Source organism: Ceratotherium simum, chromosome 32 (assembly GCF_057802395.1).
Source record: "Ceratotherium simum simum isolate JZ-2026a chromosome 32, ASM5780239v1, whole genome shotgun sequence".
In the NCBI taxonomy this organism is placed as follows: Eukaryota; Metazoa; Chordata; class Mammalia; order Perissodactyla; family Rhinocerotidae; genus Ceratotherium; species Ceratotherium simum.
Genome location: NC_141931.1, coordinates 5,280,506 through 5,303,296, shown reverse-complemented (window position 1 = coordinate 5,303,296; position 22,791 = coordinate 5,280,506). Strand labels below are relative to the sequence as shown.

Here is a 22,791-nt window from a genome sequence, read left to right as displayed (position 1 = left end):
GTGTTCCGCAGTGTATGGGTAATCTTGCACAACAAAAACCTGTCCCATCCCAAATGCCAACAGCCACCTCACTTCAGCTTAAAGCCTTACAGCCCAAAATGACCTGCTTCCAATATCTAGTGAAGGCAAGTCTCCTGACTTCCATTTATTCTATCCATTCTGCCATAGGTACATGTTGTCCAGTGGGAGGGCCAGCCCTAGGGAAGACTGTGAGGTAGACCTGGCTGTATGGAGGTCTTGCTTACTCCTCCTGTGGTCTCTCACTTTACTCCCCGTTCTGGCCTGAATTCCTTCAAGTAACATCCCTGCAAGTTCCTGGGCTTTGGCTACTCTCTTCTCACTCTGATGCACCAAAACCTGTTTCTTGCAAGTTCTCAGAAAATATGTGAGAAACAAATCACACTAAGATATTATTCTCATGATAATACAATGCATTCCTCTTCTCAAGGATATTTGGATTTAAGGGCTAAACCATCGATATCACTTCTTAGCATCTCCTCTATTACCACCCTGGTCTAAGGTACCACCATCTTTCACTTATTCTTAACTAGTCTTCCTGCTTCAACCTTCCAACACATAGTCTATTCTCAACAAAGATCTGACCTAAGTGAGATCATATCATTTCTTAGCCCAAAACTCTGAGACCCCCCCCTTAGTTCACTCAGAATAAAAGCCAAAGCATCTCCAATGGCCTGCAAGGTCATGAATGATCTGAAATGAGGAAAGCTGGAGGAAGGATATATCAGGGAGGAGGAACAAGAGTCCATTTTGGTCATGTTAAGTTTGAGATGCCTAAGAGACATTCAAGTGGAGATGCCAAAAAGGTGTCATCCCCAAATCCTCAGAAGAGAGGTTTAGGCTAGATAAGTGGTTCTCAACTGGGGGTGATTTTGCCCCCCAGGAGACATTTGGCAATGTGTGGAGACATTTTTGGTTGTCACACCTGGGGTAGAGGGGGTTCTACTGGCAACTAGAAGGTAGAGGCCAGAGATGCTGTTAAACATCCTACAATGCACATGACAGTCCCCACAACAAAAAAATAATCCAGCCCAAAATGTCACTAGTGCCAAGATTGAGAAACCCAGGGCTAGAGATATAAATATGGAAGACTTGGTCAAATAAATCATATTTAAAAGCAAAAATGCAAAGTGAGAAACAAGAGGACTAAACCTTGAGGAATTCTTCTTTTAGAAGTCAGGTAAAAGTGGGAGAACCAACATAGAAGACTGAAAATGGTCACCCAGAATGGGAATAGGAAAACCAGAAAAGGGTGGTGTGACAAACGCCAAGAGAAGAGTGTTCCTGAAAGGAAGCAATGCTCAACTGGGGTCAGCTGCATGGAGAACTGCTAAGATGTCAGGTACCACTGGTAGGGAGAAGAGGTTTGAAAGTATGGAGAAGGTACCTGTGGGGAGTGAGATAACACAGGCACATGGGAAGACTGCAGGGCACTTTTGAGGCTGCTAAGTATATCATTAAAGTGAACCAACAGGCAGGTAGTTGGGCTCATCCAGTCCTGAGGCTTTGCCAGATGGGAGAGATCAAAGAGGTGTAAGGGAATTGAGGGAATCTGCAGGAGGGTAATTTGATTTGGGTTGATAAGGCTGATAAGGAAGGAATTGATGACAGGAGGGAACTGATGAATAGAGAGAAATGGGGGGAAGGGTTAATGAAATGAAAGTCTTGATAAGTCATAAACATTTTCCCCACATCAATAAATATATTTTATTTCTTGACATTATTAAAGTAAATGTGATTTTCCTTTAATAAGAAAGAACTATTTACTATTTGGACACTGCTCACCATCTATTTACTTTTCCAGACTAGGATCAAATGGCATTTGTGGAAAAGGCCATGTTATAGTGAAAGATATGCTAAATAATAGACGTGTTAAAATACCAGCTCTTTCATTTACTAATCTTGTGACGGTGGACAATTTACCTAACCTCTCTGAACATAAATCTCTTAATCTAATTAACAGATTGTGGTTGGCAGAATTATGTCCCCTCTCAAGGATGTCCATGTCCTAATCCCTAGAATCTGTGAATATGTTGTTACATGGCAAGGGGGAATTAAGGTTGCTAATCAACTGACCTTAAAATAAGGCGAGTATCCTGCATTATCCAGGTGGGCCCAAAGTAATCACAAGGGTTCTTAAAGGAATAGGGAAGCAGAAGAGCCAGAATGAGAGAGATGGCATATGAGAAAGATTTAACCCACCACTGCTGGCTTTGAAGACAAAAGGAGGTCACGAGCCAAAGAATGTGGGCAGCCTCTAGAAGCTGGAAAAGACAAGAAAACTGATGTCCCCTAAAGCCTCCAGAAAGGAATGAAGCCCTGCTGACCCTTAGTAAGACCCACATTGGGCTTCCGACCTCCAGAACTGTAAGATAATAAATTTGTGTTTTTTTAAGCCATGAAGTTTTGTTAATTTGTTAAAGCAGCAATAGGAAAACTAATACACAGGTAAAACAAATCATCTTCATAAGTTGTCGTGCAGCATAACCAAGATAACATATATAAAGTGCCTAACAGAATGCACAGCACACAGGTAGCTTTAAATAACTGCTATTGATATTATCACTGCTAATACTATTAATAGCATCAAAACCAATTGTAGTCAACAGAAAGAACACTGTCTTAGTTCGAGAACTTAACTCAACGCTGTGACCAAAGATATCTTAGTTAACCTCTGTAGGACTCAGTTCTCTCACTTACAAAACAAAATGAGAGGGCCTCGAATATATGACTTCTAAAGTTTCTGCCAGCTCTAAAATTTTATGATTCTAAAATTTAATTCCTTAATGACACATTCTACTTATTGCTAATTAACTGATTCAGAAAATTCTATTAAATAAAAAATAGTAAGCCAAGCAGTTTTCATTTAATGTTTCAACAATTTCAATATTTTATATTGCTGAGTTATAGCCTTATCAAGTTGAGTCACGGCATAAAAATCACAGGCCTACAAGGAAGGAAAAATATCTAAGTCCTCCTGCTACTATTTAATGGCCTTACAGTCAAGCTACAATAATAACAGTATCTTCTCAAATATATTCCCATATACTATCTCATTTCTTCTTTTTTAACAGCTTTATTGATATATAATTTACATACCATACATTTATCATTTTTAACTGTACAATTCATTGGTTTTAGTATATTCCCAGAGTTGTGCAACCATCACCACAAACAATTTTAGACCATTTTCATCATCCCAAAAAGAAACTCCCTACCCATTAGCAGTCACTCTCCATGTCCCTGTCCAACCTTCCCAGACCACCGATCTACTTTTTGTCCCTATGGAATGGCCTATTCTTGACATTTCATATAAGTGGAATCATACAATATACGGCATTTTGTGCCTAGTTTCTTTCACTTAAGCATAATGTTTTGAGATTCATTCACGTTGCAGTATATATCAGCACGTCATTCCTTTTAACTGATAAATAATATTCCATTGTATGGATATATCAAATTTTGTTTATCCATTCACCAGTTGATGGACATTTCAGTTTTTTCTACTTTTTAACTAGTAGGAATAATGCTGCTACGAACATTCATGTACAAGTGTTTGTGTGGATGTATGTTTTCCTTTCTCCTGGATATAAATCTAGGAGTGGAATTGCTGGGTAACATATGGTAACTCTATGTTTTAATCTTTTAAAGAAATGCCAAGCTGTTTTCCAAAGTGGCTGCCCACTTTCACATTCCCACCAATAATGGATGAAGGTCCCTATTTCTCCACATCCTTACCAGCACTTAGTATTATCTGTCTTTGATTATTGCAAACTAATAGCTGTGAAGTGCTATCTTTTGTGGTTTTGATTTGCATACCTCTATGACTAATGATGTTGAGCATCTTTTCCTGTGCTTATTGGCCATTTATAAGTCTTCTTCGGAAAAAATGTCTATTCAGATCCTTTGCCCATTTTTAAATTGGGTTATTTGTCCTTTTTATTACTGATTGTAAGAGTTCATTATAAATTCTGATACAAGTCTATTGTCATATACAATTTGCATATATTTTCTCACATTCTGTGTATCTCACCTAATCTTAGTGCAGCTACTTGCACTAAATAAACAGATTTTGTGTTGCTATCCCCATTTTACAGATAGAATTGGTATGCTATACGATTAAACAGACTTGACAACTGGTAGACTAAAAAAAACCTTACAGCTGTGCTACTGTTTTTATTAATTTAAAGTGACCACATGTTCAGAATAATATTCTGACCGCAAACCTAGGAAGACTCTCTCATTCAACCCAGACACTGTCCTGCACCTACAACCAGACAAAATTATTTCCAGTTATATCAAAGATGGTTCATTCATTCACTCAAAATATAGTAAAGTGTTACATGGCAGGTTCCATGCTACTTACTCCTAGCTCAGGTGCATCAGTGAACATGACCAAATCGTTGCCCTCATTAATCTCATAATTTGGAAGTGTTATGCAAAAACTCTAGCCCTAAATCAATTTCTTAATGACAAACAGTCCGAACAAAGAAATTTTTTATCTTAGTGCTTAAAGATCCACCTTCAACTCAGAGGAAACATTACAGATTTTAATGCAAGTGATATCCTATTTTTTTTTAAAATCGGAAGTGTCAAACTTATTTTGCGGCCCAAGACAACCTTGTTTTGAGTATTGGCCTTAGTAGCCATCACTCAGTTCTTATAAATACTTTTATAATGCGGCAATGCTTACTTGAATGACATCTGTCAAAATGAAACTTAACTAAAGTAAGAAAATACTCATACTTTTACCTTCAACCAGAAAAGCCTGAAGGTTCAGAGTCTATATCATGGCCAGTTCCTATTCCATGCTGAATAAAAATGTTATAATAGCTCCATTAAACATAAAAACAAAAATACAGAACTACGAATCTGACAACCTATAAAGGTAGTTCTAACCCTGTCTATCCAAGTATTCCCAGTGCAGAGCAGAGGGCCCAAAGAATCCCCAGGAGACTGAGGCATAGCCCGAAGTGCTTCATTTTTTCCCTTGAAGAGTTCACACACGTCACATTCTAATCTACAATACATCTATTTTCTTCTGTTATAAAAAATATTTAACATTCTTAATTAGGGTCAATATAAGAATTTGTTCAGGAGGACAGACAGAACTTACGGCTTATAATTAGAACTACACTAATTTTTACTGTGCAAATTTAGTAAATTAAATAACAGCCAGCAAGTAAACTAACACTCGGGAAGGTGTACCATGCCTACCTCATGGCTCTGAGTGCCCTCAGCACATCACCCTGTAACTGTGTGCATGCTGCCGTTTGGCCAGCTAGGTGACTAAGGATTAAGAAGGCATGGGCTGAGCCAGGACAGCATGACCCGAGGTGACTCTAGGGATGGCCTGCTGCAGAGAAGCAGCAACACAGTTCAATGCCGGGGTTTTCCACACTATGAATTGGGAGGCTAGGGGTTTTCTGGAGGTGGCTCAGGGTTGCTTTGAGGAGTCGGAGAACAGCTGTAAGTGTGCAGAGCACTGTACTGCCGACTCTATTTCCCTCACTTTCACCTGTCTTACATACCAGGCTTCCAGGTAAGTTTTCTGAAGACTGAAATCAGACTGGGAAAAAGAGGTCTGAAAACGTAAATCTAAACCAAGTCTTGGCCTGGCACACAACAATGTGCATCAGACCTGAAAGACAAGGTGAGGACAAAATGGGAGAATGAATAATGAAGCTGGTGAGGAGCAGAGTCAAAAACAGGAAAGGGTGTGGTATAAGCCAAGGGTCGGGGTCAGGCCTTTATCCACTGAAAAGAATGCCTATTGTGGAGTGGCTGCACCTGCTTAAAGGAGCAGCAATGGGATCCTTCAACCAGAAGCACTCAACTGCTGAAATCTTAAACTCCAATATGCTACTTGCGAGCCACAATCTCTTATCCTTCTAGCTCTCCAGATTCCTCACCTCCCACTGCCAATCAATTCTCCACAAAGCAGCCAACGTGAACCATCAGACAAGTAAGACAGTCACTCCCCTGATTCAACCCTTCCAGTGTCTTTCCCATGACACTTGAATAAAACCCTAAATCCTTACAGCGGTCCTAATGAATCATGCCCCTCATTAATCACCACTATCCTCCTGGATCATACTCCCCAGTGCCTTGGCTGTTCCTCAGGCAAGCTCCCAGCCAGGGCTCGGCTGGACTGCTTCCTTACCCAGGATGCTCTTTGCACGGCTGTGTCCTGACTACATTTGAGTCTCTGCTCAGAGGTCACCTCTTCCAAGAGCCTCTTCCTGTTCACATTATCTAAAACAACAGACGCATCACTCTCTACCCCCTTACCCTTCTTCAATTTCTTTTTAACATTTTCTTACCACATGAAATTATACACATACGTGTTTGTTGTCTACCTCCCCACTAGAAGTAAGCTCTACCAGGACAGGGACTTTGTTTTGATCACTGTTTTGATCTAGGTAGCCACACCACCCAGAACAGTGTCTGGAAGATAAATGCTCAACATTTATTGAATGAATGAATGCATGAAATAAGTCATACTTGATCTTAAATATGTTTAAGCTTCCAGTTTTTCCCCCACTCCCTTCTCTACTTTTTTCCTGATCCATCAACTATGTTTCAAGCTTCACTTTTTGTCCTCTATAACCTAGGATCTGATTGCCCAGCTCTGCCCACTCTCTTGCCTAAACTCTCGACTTTCTTCTCGGCTTGTCCTTCCCCTAAACCAAGCTAAGGATCTACTTCTTCACCCCCACACCCCAACCATCTAGAGATCATTGCTATAAAAAGCCCCAACCACACGGACTGGGGACTCTGCAAATGCATGGTCTCCCATCTCTACAGGCCCTTGCTCACTGCTGCCCATCAATCTTTTTGGGGCTCCCAATCGGCTCCCTCTCTCACATCTCACAGAATCAATTCCAGAATTCCATCACTTTCTCCAAGCTTCCTACTCTTCCCTCCACTCAGCAAATGACATCACCTCCACAGAAACAAAAGAGAGGTTATTAGGTCAAACACCCACAGTTTCCTCCACCCCCACCAACCAACAAGCACACACACACTCTTACCACCTTCCTGGCAGTGTGGAGAGAGGATGTCCCCCCTTCCTGCCCAAAGCTAATCTTCAATCAGCGCTCTGGAATGCGAGCCATTCATCCCCCTTCCTTAGGGATCTGATGCCACTGTTTACCCACTTTCCCACTTTCCACATCTTCAACTTCTCCTTCTCTTCTGATGTTTCCTCCACTGCACATAAATGCTTAAATATCTCCCATCATAAAACAAACAACAAAACTAATATACTTCCCTAGACATAATGTCTCTCTCTTGCCACTGCCCTATTTGCCCCTTCCCTTCACAGCCAAGTGTCCTAAAAGACAGTTTAAACTCACTATTTTTACCGCTCCTCCAAATTCACTACTCAACCCTCTGCAATTTAGATTTTGCCTGCAAACACAAATCTGCTCTCTCAAAAATACAGATGACTTTCTAATGGAAAATTCATTCAGAATTTACTAGGCCCGTCAAATTAATATTGACATCCTTAATCTTAAAATGTTGTCTCTTGGCTTCAGTAACATTATTCTTTCTTGATGTTCTACTTTTTTGGACCTTTCTTCACAGTCTGCTTTGCTATTGACTGTATGATCTGAGAAAAGCCTCTACATATGGTGTAGCAGTTAAAAGCATGGGCTCTGTCTTAGTCAGCTCAGGCTGCCATAACAAAATACTACAACTGGCTTAAAGAACAGAAATTTATTTTCTCACGATTCTGGAGGCTGGAAGTCTGAGATCAGGGTGCCAGCGTGGTTGAGTTCTGGTGAGAGCCCTCTTCCTGGGTTGCAGAAGGCTGCATTCTCACTGTGTCCTCACATGTGAGAAAGAGAGCTCTGGTGTCTCTTCCTCTTCTTATAAGGGCACCAGTTCTATCAGATCAGGGCTCTCTTCTTATGACCTCATTTAACCTTAATCACCTCCTTAAAAGCCTTATCTCCAACACAGTCACATGAGAGGTTAAAGCTTCAACATATAAATTTTGGGGGACAAAATTCCTTCCATAGCAGTCAACAATAATGAAATTTTAAGTAAAGTGTGGTAAACCTGAATGTTATGTAACAATAACTGCGCAAGAATAAGAACTGAAAAGTGACAAAATGGATATCACAAGAAAATATCACAGGATATAAAATTTTATATAAATATGTAAACATATGCATATGAAATAAAAACGAATATGCTATAATCATAATAGGAGTAATGTTCAAGTAAAAGTATTTCTAAACTCTCTGTTAGATAATTTTAAAAATAAATTTTTATAGAAAGAATATATAAATGAAAAGCTTCAACTGAAAAATAAAATCACAAAGAACAATTCCAAATCTAGCCTTCTATGTTTGTTTCCTGCTTACATCATTACCACCTGTATTAACTAGGATATAGGCTAATCTGCTATAACAAAACCAAGAATATAGCAGCTCAAACAAAAGAGAAGTTTATTTCTCTCTCATGTAAGAGTCCAGGGGCAGACAAGTGGTCCCAGGAAGGTGGGCAGCTCTCCTCATCCAAGGACTGAGGTTCCTTCTCTCCTGTCCCACCACTCCCTGGAGGCATTGTCCTTGTCTGTGTGATAGAAGCTGGCTCACCAACACCTTACTCACGGGGGTGGGGAAAAAGGAATATGAGAAACAAGCAGATTTTTAATACAAATGTGGTTTAGAAGTTACACACGCCACTTCCACTCCCATCCACTGGCCAAAACTTAGACATATGGCCTTATCTGGCTACAAGGAGCCTAAGAAATACAGTTTCTATGTAGGGGCTATGTGCCTAGCTAAATATCAAAGGTGGGAGCGCATCCTTCTTCCCACTCTGGAACATTTATCTCCTTTCTAAAGAAATAACATAAAGTCCCATCTAGTTACTGGATTCAACTCAAAGTCTAGGATCTCTGGGTGATGCACAATCTCTTCAACAGACATCAATGTGGCTCCCTCCCAGCCCAGTGACCTACAAACTAATAGAGAGTAACCTTTGCTCTCCACCACCACCACCACACCCAATATACAATGGAATGCAAATAAAACGAATTCAAATAAGTCTTCCATTCTTTTTGAAAAGAAAAGAATGGCAAATACATATTCTTACCAATGATGAAATACTGCTGGATGGGAATGGCAAAGGATGCCCGCTCTACCAGGGAAGCAAGTCCCTTGGTTAAACTTGCTCTGTTCTCAGGGGTGATCGCCTTTGTCAGTTTGTCTGCTGGAGCCTGGTTTTGCCTCTGGAAGATTCTTTTTTTCCGCTATGCTCCTGGCCATATATAAAGTGGACACGGAAGAGTGTATGCTCCAAAGAGGCAGTAAAGAGCTGGGGGTCAAGCAAATTTGGGGGTCAAGGGTTGCTTTAGGTGTCAAACAATGTCAAACCATCCCAGGCTTTTTGCAAGCCAAACTTGTGGCATCCTTGACAACACAATCCTCTCAAAAATTCAGTAGGCCTGTTTGCCTTCAGTCAGTCATTGTCGTCAGTGCCATGTGAAAGTAACCACAACTAAAGATTTAGTCTGGTCATACATATTAAGCTTGTCATATCTCCTCTTTTATTTGCTAGCCTCTGTGACAGATCCATCTCTCTTTCCTTCAATTTAAGGTTAGCTACCTTGAGGTCATCTGATTCACAACAGGAGGATTATATCACCACACCCCATTTACATCAGGGCAGGCCATGTGACTGGAGATGGTCCTTCCTGCCTGACCGATTTCAGGCTTGACCGTTTGATTTGCTTTGGCCAATAAAATATGAACAAAAGTAACACATGCCACTTCCAAGCAGCTGGTTCTGCCATGTCTCTTTTCCCTCTGCCACAGAATAGCAATGTCCCCCAAAGGACTATTCCTTTGGCTCGAATAACAGAGGATGTGGAACAGAGCCATAGACATGTCATGAGCAAGAAATAAACCTTTGTTGTTGTAGGGAACTGAGACTTTGTGTTTGTAACTAGAGCTTAACCCAGCTTAACTGACTGCTTCAGGTGGGAAGGTAAATCCTTAATTCAGTCCTTGCCTGGACTGTCTGGACAAGAAAATCTAATGCGAGGTTCCTGAGAATGAATCTTATCCCTTGCTGTTTGGGATACAGAAGCAATTTTTTCCAACCCTGCAATATCCCATATTACTATCCTTTCAGTCAATTCAGAGCACAGGCCTCGGGCAGAGAGAAACTCCTTTAGCAAAACTGTACTCCTAACTCTCATTGCAAACTAGCTAATCATTTCCTTATCTGACACCCTCTTGCAGCTCCTTGCCAAAGGTGCAAGGAGTAGTCAACTCGTTTCAGCAGTCTTTCTAACCACTTCCCTGGAGGTGCAAACTAGATAGACGACACATTGACTGCCTTCCAAGTAATCAGAGGTGACAGTTTCACCAAAGGTTTTGCCACAGTATAGTAAAGGTCACCAGTTTTCTAGCCTATAACATAGTGCCTACTGTCTGTCAACCAACCACTCAGCCAGCGCCATGCATTTCAGCTTTTTACTATGGCAACACCCCACTTCAAAACAACAATTTTGGCATTATATAGGATATGGGATAAGCTGTTGTAATAAAATGATGTCAAATACAGTGGCTTAAACAAGAAAGAAGTTGATTCTCTTCCTTGAAACAGTACAGAGATAGGCAGGTGGCTGGGGGAGGGTGAGTAGTAATTGGTTCTGCTCCACAGTGTCATCCAGGGAGTCGGCTGATGAGGGACAGCTCTGCTATACTCATCATAGGACTCCTATCTCTGGGTTCAAGGCAGCTGTTGCCATTAGAGTTGTTGCCACTTTCCAATCAGTAGGAAGGGGGTGGGGATGGCAAGATGAATAGGACAGGCACCCTATCTTTAAGTAAATAAACCAGAAGTTGCACATATTACTTGGGCTTACATATAACTGGCCCAAAACTAATCACATAGCCATACCTACAGGCAGGGGAAGTTGAAAAATACAGTCTCAAGTGGGTAGCCACGTACTCAGCTAGACCAAAGGGGTCTGATACTACAAGAGAGAAGGAGGAACCAGATACTGCACGAGAATTAGCAGTCTGTGCCATACCTCACACAACCTATTCTCGATAGTTATCAGAGAATATTTTTAAAAGCATATTTCAGACCATGGCACCCTCTGTTCAAAACCTCTACTGGCTTCCTATTTCAATTAGCATAAAAACCAAAGTCCTCACCATGGCCTACAAACCCCATGCAATCTGCTCCCTCCGTTATCTCTCTCACTTTATCTCCTAATACTCTTCCCACAAAATAAAGACCAAATGGATTAAAGATCTAAATATGAAAGGTAGGGCGAGCACCAGTGGCCAAGTGGTTAAGGTTGGCACATTCCGCTTTGGTGGCCCAGGTTTGGTTCTCGGGCGTGGACCTACACCACTCGTCTGTCAGTGGCCATGCTGTGGTGGCGGCTCACATACAAAAAGAGGAAGATTGGTAGCAGACATTAGCTCAGGGTGAATCTTCCTCAGCAAATAAATAAATAAAACTAAATAAATAAATAAATGAATGAATAAATAACAAAGGTGAAACTATGAAGCTAATGAAATAAAAAGTAGGATAATGCATTTATGACCTTGAGTGATGAAAGATCTCAAAAGTATAACCAAACATGGGGAAATTTTGATGGAAGTGACTCCATCAAAATTAAGGACTTGTTCTTCAACAAAGGACACTATATACAAAGTTAACGGATAGGCAAAAGACTGTAAAAAATATGTTTGTAACATCTAAAAAAAACAGAGTATGCCAAGAACTCTTGAAAAATAACAACAAAAAGACAGGAAATTCAACTGAAAATTTGTTAAGAGACAGACACAGACAATTCACAGAAGGTAAAATCAAAGTTGTCAGATAAAAATACAGGATGCCCCATTAAACTTGAATTAAAGGTAAACAATGAAAAAAGTTTAGTATAAGTATGCCCCAACTATTGCATGGTATATACTCATACTAAAAAATTATTTGTTGTTTAAGTGAAATTCAAATTTAGCAGAGGGTCCTGTATTTTTATTTGCTAAATCTGACAACTGTAGGTGAAATTCATATGGGTAACAAGTGAATGAAAAGAAGCTCAGCCTCACTAGTAATCACAGAAATGCAAATTAAACTATGAGATATCATTTTATATCCATTATATCAGCAAAGCCTAGAAAATAAGGCTTTTATTGAAGAGCATATAACTTTTGGTTTCTTTTCCATTTTACTACAAAAGATCACCTAACCTAAGATTCTTTTTTGATCATATCACTAGGTAATAAAAGCTCAACTATTCACTGCATATGCACGCAGAAAAAACACATTTTGAATCCATTATTTCATACTGTAGATAGCAAAGAAATAATCCCAGTAACCATATTCAGGCATCAAAGATAACTTTTTCCTTGAAAATTTAAGTACCTATTCAGTATAAATTTATAAAATTTAAATGCTAAGGATAAAAGCATTTGAGTATCATTTAGTAAACAACTGTTCTTTCATAAACAATATCATAATATTAATTTTAATACTGGGTTAATATTAACCTCTTAAGGTTAACCATCAGAGCAGGCCAGAAATTTGGACTGTAAATCAAAACAAGAACCAGGCTTCACGTTTTCCAAAAGCTCTCACATAGAAATGCTTTATCTAAATCACAAATACAGATTTATCACTAGATAGTACCTATAGGGAAGACAAAGAGGTAAGCTCAAAAGCTATAGGTTAAGGAAAGAAATAGGGGCTGCATATAAACATAAAAGCACCCATTCTTTTTTAAATATTATGAGCTTATTTCATATGTAAATACAGTATGTAGGGTATTTTAAATAAAATTTCAATACAAAAAATAAAGTATACCAAAAACTCATTTTCCTTCTCTAATTTCTAAGATGAAGTCTTCTGAGTTTATTTTAACATCTCAATAGGAAAACATTTTTAAAACTAAAATATTACTGTGAGAGATCAATTTAGAAAAATACCTTTTTGTCACAGTTCAAGTAAATAGTCATAAATAGCTCTTTATTTCATTCTAAAGAATAAAAATATTCCAAAACAAATATTAAACCAAAATACTTTATATAAATGGTACTATGATACAACAATTGTGGTAAAATGATTCACGAATACTAAAATGATTTAGCCTACCTTATATAAAAGACATGCAATAAAATCATTAAACCTTCTACAAGGTTGGTAAGAATAATTGCTAGTTAACTTTCAAAAAGTAATTGCTTCTAGATGTATCTCTAACACTAGCAAAAACAACAAACTTTTAGATCTATAATTCAGTATCCATCAAAACTAATTTTGGCAGGCATATGATACAACACACTCCCACAAGAGAGAAAAATAGACATAAAAGTAACACAGCTTTCACCACAATGTTTAAAGCATTAAAGTATTTCCATAAATAACATATTACCTTTTCAACTACATATAAAAATAATCCTTGAAGCAGCGTGGGTCCCAAATATCATATAATCCTGAGACTGGTAGATAGAAAACAAACGATATTCACTACACTCATTTTTTTGTTTTACGTTTTAGAAGAAAGGCAAAATCAGAAGTGTCATATTAGCACAACTGCTAACAAATGATTGACATAAATGTGGAAAATAAAAAGTACCTATTCTCCAACTTCAAGAAAGGAAAAGATTATTCTTTGGCTCCTGTCCCAAGCTGGGAACAAGTAACCACAGAACTGGTTTTAAATATGCCCCAATCAATCAACCCTTAAACTCGATTCAACATTGCCAGTTAAGTACACAGCTGAGAAAGTCGGCCAGTCAGCCACTGCCCCCTTCAGTACCCTGGCTCCTCAAAGCCAGCCAGTCCCTAAATTCCAAGTTTAAAGTCAGCCAATCCACAAATTACCTCACTTTTGTAAAAAGCCAATCCTAAAACTCCATGCTTCCTCAAAATCCTAACTACATCTCTGCCTGTTTGGAGGACTATATTCTGCAAGCATAATTCTCCCCTGCTTAGCAAGTATGAAAATCAGCTTTGTTTCAGCTACACTTGTATGGTTGTCTCTTCCATCAATAATACAATAAATATTATGGCTACTTTGATATTAGCATTTTTCTTCATGGAGGTAAGAAAAATATTTTTGTTACAATAATTCAGTTCCATGGAAAGTTGGGACTCTTCACCATTTAAATCTAATTATAATCCTTCTTGCCCTATACACAATTGCACTAACAGAGGTGTCCTTTTCCTTCTCTCAATCCCAGACCCACAACTTCATACTATCAATGGTCCAAATTCAGCTAATGGATGTATTATATGAAACACTAAAACTTCCAACTACTGAAACTTACATCAAGAATTGAATATCATCAAATAATCTTCAAACAAAATGACAACTGATATCTAAGTAGATATTCTTTTTGATCTAATGGAAATGACAGCGTGGCTTGGTTTTATAAGATCTGAAAATCTAAATTCTAAATCCTATCTCTGAAATTGATTTATTGGACAAACTGATAATCCCTTCCTAAATTTTCCAAGCTAGAAAATAAAGTGACTATCATCAGCTCCCACCACCTCACAAAAACGATGTACTAATTTAGAGTAAGATGAACTCTGTTTCAGAAAGGAAAATAAAACCAACCATTATTTATCATTTTGTTTGTTGTTAAAGTCAAATCAATCTGAGATTTAGCTCAACACGGAGAAAAAAGTAAGAGAAACAGCCTCAAATTTGACATAAACTACTGCTAAAAAGAATAATATGGATTCTAATCAGAACATTAGAACAAATGGGAGTCCTATCCCAAATATAAATCCCTCTATCAAATTGGCAAAGTTAATCGTGCTGGGTGGGTGCCTCACCCAAGTATACTCAAATACGGCCGAGAGCCATCTCTTTGGACTGCTTTTGAACTTAGTGTTCTCAAAACATAAATTCTAAATAGCAAGTAGTGCTACCTTACGGTTTATCAAAACTCAGTGAAGTCTCAAGTCTAATCAGAGTAGGATTACAAACACTGAATTAGGAATTGATTCAAGTGACAACATGAACATTGGACTAGGTGTTGAAGGAAACCAGGTCACCCCAAAATATGCCACTTTTACATACTGGCTATTTTGAAATAAAGGTACTTACGAAATAGCAGGTGCAAGGACACTCTGACTCTCCTTTTCTCTTCCTGAAAGCAAGAGATAAAACTCCCTGTACCAAGAGGAAGAAAGACATTCTTATCACCGGAGACCAGAATCAGGGGCTAAGAAATCTTGTGAAGCTAACCCTTATCTTCCCAGTTCCTAGTTCCTTAACTTCTTCAACACTTATTGCCCCTAGCCCAAACCCCTTTGTCTTGTCACTTCTTCACAAATTTGTTTCTTTGCCTAAAATGTATAAAAGCTTCCCACTATGGTCACTTCTTCAGGTCTTCATTCTCTTGTGAAGGATCCCATGTACATACATATAAAAGTTTAATAAAATTTGTACGTTTTTCTCCTGTTAACCTGTCTTATGTCAGTTTAATTCTTAGGCCCAACCAGAGACCAAGAGAAGAGAGGAGAATTTTCCCTCCTCTACAGTGTCAAGAGACCTACTTAGTTAGGTTAGACATGGATTTGGAGAATTTATCCAGAAACTGTCAAATTTATTTATCAGAGAAGAATACCTGGAAAGGCAGCATAGCTCAAATAATCAAAACTACATTATGAGTTGGGTGACCTTGAGTAAGTTACTTAATATCTCTGAACCAGTTTCCTCATCTATAAAATAGAAATAATAACCCTATTTCATAGGACTGTCAGGAAGATTAAATGGGATAACAATAACTGGTAACTTTAAAAATGTCCTAAGCATCAAAACCTCTGAGTTCTAGATTTGCTTTTGTCACTAACTTGCTATAATACATACGGCAAATCATTGATCTGTTTCGTCATCTGTCAGTGAGGGTAATGTATGTCCTACACATTTCACAGGGTGTTTATGATAATCACATATGAAAATTAATGTGAAAAGGATTTTTGAAATACATAACCATGTAACTGTGAGATAGTTAATTCAACACGTACAAAAACGAAGGGGATTCATACAGCAAACCTGTTAGAACCCAGGATTACATAATGTCCAAATTAAATTAATTTTACTAAGAAAAATTTTGTAGCTAAAAACAAACCGAAAACCCTAGACACACTGGCAACCAAAAAAATGAAGGCTATTAGGTACAAGAATTATTTTCCATGCAATAAATGAACCAAAGTAGCTCAGCTTCCCAACGAACTACAAGCAGTTCAACACAATCTTTTGTTCAAGTCAGGTGTTTGCCACATACGACTACCACCTCAATTTCTAAAATATCAAAAAAAAAAAAAAGAAAGAAAGATATACTGCAAGGTTTCTCAATATCAGCAGCATTGACATTTTGAACTAATATTTTTTTTGTTAGAGTTGTCCCGTGCATTGTAGGATATTTAGGAGCATCCCTAGCCTCCACCAATTAGGTGCCAGGAGCAATGCCCCCTCCAACAGTTGTGACAACCAAAAATGTCTCCAGACATTGCCAAATGTCCCCAGGGTGAGTTGAGGGAGGAGAGAAGATCATCCCCAGTTGAGATCCACCTAGCTAAATCCATAGAACTATATCCCAGTGTTTATCTCACATTTACCTCTCTATAGATTGGTGGCTTAGAATGTAGCTTGAAAGCAGCAGTTTTGCAATATAAATTTTGCAAATAGAATGCTGCCTATAGGATAGCCGCATCTTAAGAAAAATTATAGGTATGGTAGGGAGTTATGGTTAAATTATCCCTTCCATCAACATGCTGTTTTTGCTTAATCTTCTCTAAGAATTTTCTTCTTGGGTGTTCTTCTAGGGTGACAACTTGGTTAACTTGTCACTAAAGCTTAGTCTCCATCCAGACTTACTAATTATTAGTCATTTAGTATTCAGACTTACTAATTATTAGTCATTAGTGTTTATGTGGGGAAAAAAATCCAAACCCCATGATTTTAATTTCTAAGCAAATATGAAATGAATCAAAATTAAGCGCTACTTATCTATTTAAATTATTTAAATATATTCAAACATTTACAATGTTAAGTAAAAGTACACAAACTAGTATTCAGCTATTACTGCAAATATATAAGATATGTATATATATGAGTTGAAAGTAATATGCAGAAATAAAAGAAACTATAAGAAGTGGAATTTTAAGAATTATATTTAATGCCCACTACATTCCATCACTCAACTAGACACATGGTTTTCTACAAGAAACAATTTCCATATGTTTACATTAATATTCTTAACATAGTTTTTAAATTTGCTTCTGTAAATATAAATTTAAAAGGAATTTGGGTTTTATAAGTTATCTAGGATGCTATATTTCATCTGGTCAGTGTTAGAAAGAGTGGCTTCTGTTGTCTTCAAACAGGAGGACTTACCACTCCCGCTCTGCTGGGAGCTATCTGACACAATTAAATAACCATCAACCTGCCCTCCCTGAGCCTGAACTTACAAAGTAACAAAGCCCGAGCAATCAACAGGCCATTTAAGATGCAATTCTACTTTATACCATATCTAATGTTCCTAAGGAAGCTAACTGCAATTGTAGCATAAAGAAATACTAATCATTTCAACTCCATTAAATTTAGAAATGCTACAACAGCAGATTTAAAATCTGTGAACTGTAAAATGAGATGGCATATTTCTACGTTTATATTTGTGGAGGGTTCCTGTTTAGAGTTATAGTGGACTTGGTCATTCAGATCAACTCTCCCACTGAAAGCTAAAAAAGCTAAACAAACTATAATTTTATCTAGTGTAAGAAAAAAAACTCTGAAATTAACCATAAAATCTACAATGGCGTAATTTTATATACTCTTTTAATGGTTCAAATTTGAAATACTCATGGTAGGAAGTAATAAAATTGTGAAGAATGTATTGAGGTTATAGTATACCTTTGAAAGAAATCTAGAGAAATAAAACACTTATTTTTGTGTATACTGTTCTAGTTTTTATGTTTTATAATGTTCCACATATAAGAGATGTAATATATAATTCCACCTATGACTATATCGCCAGATCCCCTTTCTATGACAAAAAATGTTATCTCAAAGAGATGATCAGCAGAGAAACTCAAACTTCTCCAAATATGTGCAACTTTGGCATGATACGCTTAAACTGGTGGAAACCTGTCTAAATACTTCACACAGCCCTCCATCACCTTCTATTATGCAAGCTGCAACATTTCAAGCCAACTCCCTTATTTCACTAGTGAGCCCTGTCAACACTGAGGTAAGAGAACTGGAAAAACTCATCACTGCACAACGATATTCAAATATCAGAATGTATTTCATTTGGTAAAAATTATATCATTGCCAAATAAAACTAATGCAAATACAGTAAAATATGCAAGATTTAGGGTAATTCTTTTGTTGAAATGGACGCTTAGGGGGCCTCAAATTCAGCCTGCGATTGCTTAGACATTCTTCCGCTCCTTTGACCCTTTCATGTCCCATCCCTCAAGCATGTGGGGCACAGGAGGCTGCAGGAGGCCTGGATAAGAAATCAGCATGCATTTATGCATTTAGTCTACTCTAGTTTTCTTCCCACAGCTTTTTCCTCATACTCTGCTCCTCCAGGAAGAGTGCTATGTTTTATTCATCTCTGAACTCCCAAAACCTAACCAAATGTCCTGCATATAAAGTCAGCCCTAACATCCACTACATGGCAGGCACTGGATTAGGGACTAGAGTTAGAGAAGTACAAGAGATACAGACCTCACCCTCACGGAACCTCCTGTAAGGGAGATATTGAATACTGGCTGCATGAAGAGAATCAAGCAATGCAAGACCAGTTAGCACAGCCCCACTGCCTATGTTCTTTTCTCCCATCGCCACCCAAGGCTTAGATGAGGAACAAAGGCAGGCTTTCTCTTCAGAAACATAAATGTCTCTCTCCAGCCCTGACCATTCCCCTGAGTTTCATATTCACAGATCCAACTGCCTACTCAACATGTCCACCTGGAAGTAGTTACAGGGACTAACACATGGACTCCAAAGCCAGACTACTTGAGTGTGACTCCCAGCTCCATCACTCACAAGTTGGATGACTCAAGGCAAGTCACTTTTAACCTCTCGGCATCTCTGTTTTCTCATTTGTGAAATGGGGACTATAACGGTTCCTAGCACATACAACAGTTATATGGATTAAATGAATTAATATATGTAAAAGCTTAAAACCCTGCCTAGCACACAGTTTACACTCACATAGAGCTTACTATTATTACTAGCACTACTACTATTGTTACTCTAATAGGCATCTAAACCTTGTCCAAAACTGAATTCGTGATTTTCTTCCCAAACCCCTCTCTCCCGTCTCAGTAAAGAGCACCACTATTCTCCCAGTTGTTCCAGCCTAAAACCTAAGAAGTCATCGCTTCTCTCTTTTCCTCACACTCCACATGAGTAAGGCCACACCAGCAGCTCCAGCTTCAAAAGCATATCATGAATTCCACCACTTACTATCATCTCTACAACTACCTCCTTCTAGCTCAAGACACCTCCATTGCTCACCCAGGCTACGGCAATAGCTTCCTATCTCCCCGTTTTCAATACACCCCACTCTAATCCTACAGTTAATTCTTCAGCCAATAAAACTGAAATCAGTTGCTATTCCCTTGGTGCAAACCTTCCAATAGTTTTCCATCACATTTAAAATAACATCTTTACTTCACCAAGCCTACAAGAGCCCCCAGGGTCTGCCTGGCCCTCCAACATCATCTGCCACCACTTTCCCCCTTCCTCACTGTGCTCTAAACACTCTCACTTGGCTATGCCTTGGCCACCTCAGGCTCGTTTCCACCTCAGAGCACTGTTCTGCCGCTGCTCCTGCTGCGAGGCAGTACAGTACTGCCTTTTCGAGCACCCACTCTCAAGTCAGACTGCCCAAATTCAATCACTGTCTCTTATCACATTTTATCTTATCACTTGAGCAAATTCTCAACCTTCCTGTGTGTTAGTTTCCTCATCTATAAAAACGGAGATATTAGTATCTACCTCAAGAGGTTGTAAAAATTTAGTGTTTAGAAGAGTGGCTCACATATAGTAAGCTCCACATAAGTGTTTATTGCTATTATTATTCCTGCCTAAAATGTTCTTACCTCAGGCTCTTCCTCTCAGTTCAAGTGATTCAACTGTCACCTCCTTTGGAAGGCTTTCCCTGACAGACCCTATCTAAAACAACCTGCCCCGTTCCCCCACTGTCCTTCTCTTATCTTCCTTTACTTCACTGTACCCATCACTATCTGAAATAACATCAGGTACTTATTCTTTGTTGCCTATTTCCCCGCTGGAACACGAGTTCCACTAGGCTGGAGACTTGGTCTTATTTGCTCTTCTATTTCTAGTTCTGACTCAGAACCTGACTTCTGAAAGCACACACCTCTTACCCAGGCTAGGGGACCTATGCAAATTTCCTAATAACAATACCATACTTAGTCTTCCATTTTCACACTCATGATCTCACTGGATCCTTGAAAAAGAAACAGCAGATATACCATCATCTTCTATTTGAGAGAGAAAAAGAAAGTTCCAAGTTTGGCTGACTCATCTTTGGACACAAAGCTAGTAACCGGCAGAACAAAAATTAGAATGCCTGCTTTCTGATTCTAAGACGCCTCAAAATAGGATGGAAGCATAGTACACCCCTGAACTGAATTTACAGAAATGGGCTCTCTCAATCTCGTGAATAAACACACCCTGGGGTGTGCACAATATTCTTCCCTTCAAAGTTTCTGACAAATACTTGTCCCTGAATTTGAGAAGTATTATAGTATAGTACTAACTCATCAATAACGCACTAACCCCTGGCAAGCCAAGAAATCCAAGCAGTCACACATGATGATCGATTATTCCAAGCTGACACCGCCAACAACCCCTAAAACTCACAGTGTATCTGTGTTGAGTACAGTGTTCTAGTTCCAGCACGCTAAAAGTTTTCTCTGCAAAACCCGGACAAGGGGGCCTCCTAATTGCCAAGAACATTGTGATAATGGTACCAGTTATTTCTTGATCCCAGTTCCACCCAGTTCAGTGACAATAGTTCAGATGGCCCATCCGGCTCAAGTGTTGTCCATGATCAGATGCAGAATGGGCGGTGGGGGAAAGGACGCAAAATTGTGAAAAAGATCCCTACCTACAAGACCTTTGTCAAATGGTCATCGCTCACCACATTCTCAGAATACTGATAGTCTAAATGTTCTCCTAGCAAGTTTACATGCTTGTGTTACCTCACAATGTTCTCGGTCCCGTGGGAAATACAATCAGGGAGGCCAGCGGCGGCTTTACCTCCATTTTACACAAAAAGGAAACTGAGGCAGCAAGTGGTTATCTTTCTAATTTGTCCTCAGCGATCTGGTCACTAGCGGGATCCCAAAGGAAGCCCGGATACGGAGTCTCGGAAAGAATCCTCCATCGACTTCACATGTCAAACTCGAGGGCTGAGGAGACTCTAAGTCCCTTCATCAAAAGAGAGAAAAAGGGACTTCCCCATTCGGCCCCTGCCCTGCCCTGCCTCGCTCGCCGGCTCCCAGGGGAGAAGGTGCGGGCCTGCCCCGGGGCGCGGCCTCGCCTCCTCGCACTCCAGGTCCCTCCCGCCCCGGAGGCAGCGCTCGCGCTCGGGCGGGCACCTGTCCCTTCACCACCTTCGGCGGCTCCCCAGACCGCCCAAGGATCCAACGCCCCACAGCCACCACCAACACCGGGAACGCGAGCAGCAGGGCGAGCCCCGCAGGCCCAGGGAGCTGCACGAATCCTCCGAAACTTACAGTTTTCCTACAGCGTGCGCGTCACGGCGAGGTGACGTCACGGGACCCGGCGTTCCGGGAGGTCAGGCCGCGGGGCGCGGGACCACTCGGCCCCACGGCTCCGCCCCCAGCGCGCTGGCGGGAGAGACGCCCCTTTCCTCAGCGGCCCCGCCCCCGTCGTGGGGCCCCGGGCGCAGGCGCAGACGACCTGCGCGGCCGCCGCCTAGCAGGCTTCGCAGGCCCGGACGCCTAGGGTGGGGGCTGCTTTGCAAGAGCGTTGCTTAGGGCGTGGGGCGGGGGTGAGGGGTCACTAGAAGGGGGCGAAGACCCCTGGGAACACAGCAAACGGGCTGTCGCCCAGGGGGTTGAGGTAGGACGCCAGAGTTGTGAAGCAGATTTTCCACAGACATTGCCTGGCTTCCCTCACGTGTTCGTTAAAAGTCTCCACGTGTGGAAACGGGCATTTGCTCTCCATCAGGTGCCTGTGGGTGCTTGGCCAGGCGGAGTCCCTCTCCCACGGGGCCTCGCCCCCGCCCCAACCGGACCTGCCCCGCTTGGCCCCGCCCACGCCCCGGCTGGCCCCGCCCCCCCGAGTCCGCCCTTCCGGCTCCTTCTCGTGACTCGGGCGCATACCTACCCCCCAGCCCTGTCCGGGCGCCGCCTCCCGCGCTGTCGGGTAAGGTTTTAGTCTCTTCCCATCGTACTGGATTTCCCGGTTGCGCTTAGTGAAGCTGCTTACAGACTACCGTTCACCTCTATTAAATTTAACAAAAGGCGATTTTTATAAACAAATATGTACATTTTTTTCGCTGGTGTAAACTTTCCACCACCTCCCGCTCACGTGACGATACCTTCCTGTGCCCGACTCCTGGTCTCTGCTCTTCCGTGCTGTTAGAAACGATGAGTTCTTGTTAAAAGATGGCTCAGTAGAAGGACAGATGAAGGCTCGAAGAACTGACGATACATTAACAGACTATTTCTGCCTTGTAGGATTCATATATTATTATTATAAGCAGA

At 40.3% G+C, this 22,791-nt stretch overlaps 1 protein-coding gene across 8 annotated transcripts in view; it reads right to left on the bottom strand.

The window, feature by feature from the left end:
• ZNF438 (zinc finger protein 438) overlaps positions 1-21,934 on the bottom strand; it is a 195,934-nt gene extending 174,000 nt beyond the window's left edge. For 5 of the 8 annotated variants that reach the window (XM_087420655.1, XM_087420652.1, XM_087420656.1 and 2 more), the window contains exons 1-2: positions 21,796-21,889; positions 15,116-15,181 (exon numbers count right to left, since the gene is read on the bottom strand). The gene's annotated coding sequence lies outside the window, so the exon portion shown is untranslated. Of the gene's footprint in view, positions 1-15,115; positions 15,182-21,795 lie in introns of all 8 variants that reach the window. The other 3 variants (XM_087420653.1, XM_087420657.1, XM_014783562.2) reach the window with 1 other exon arrangement.
• Positions 21,935-22,791: the final 857 nt, after the last annotated feature.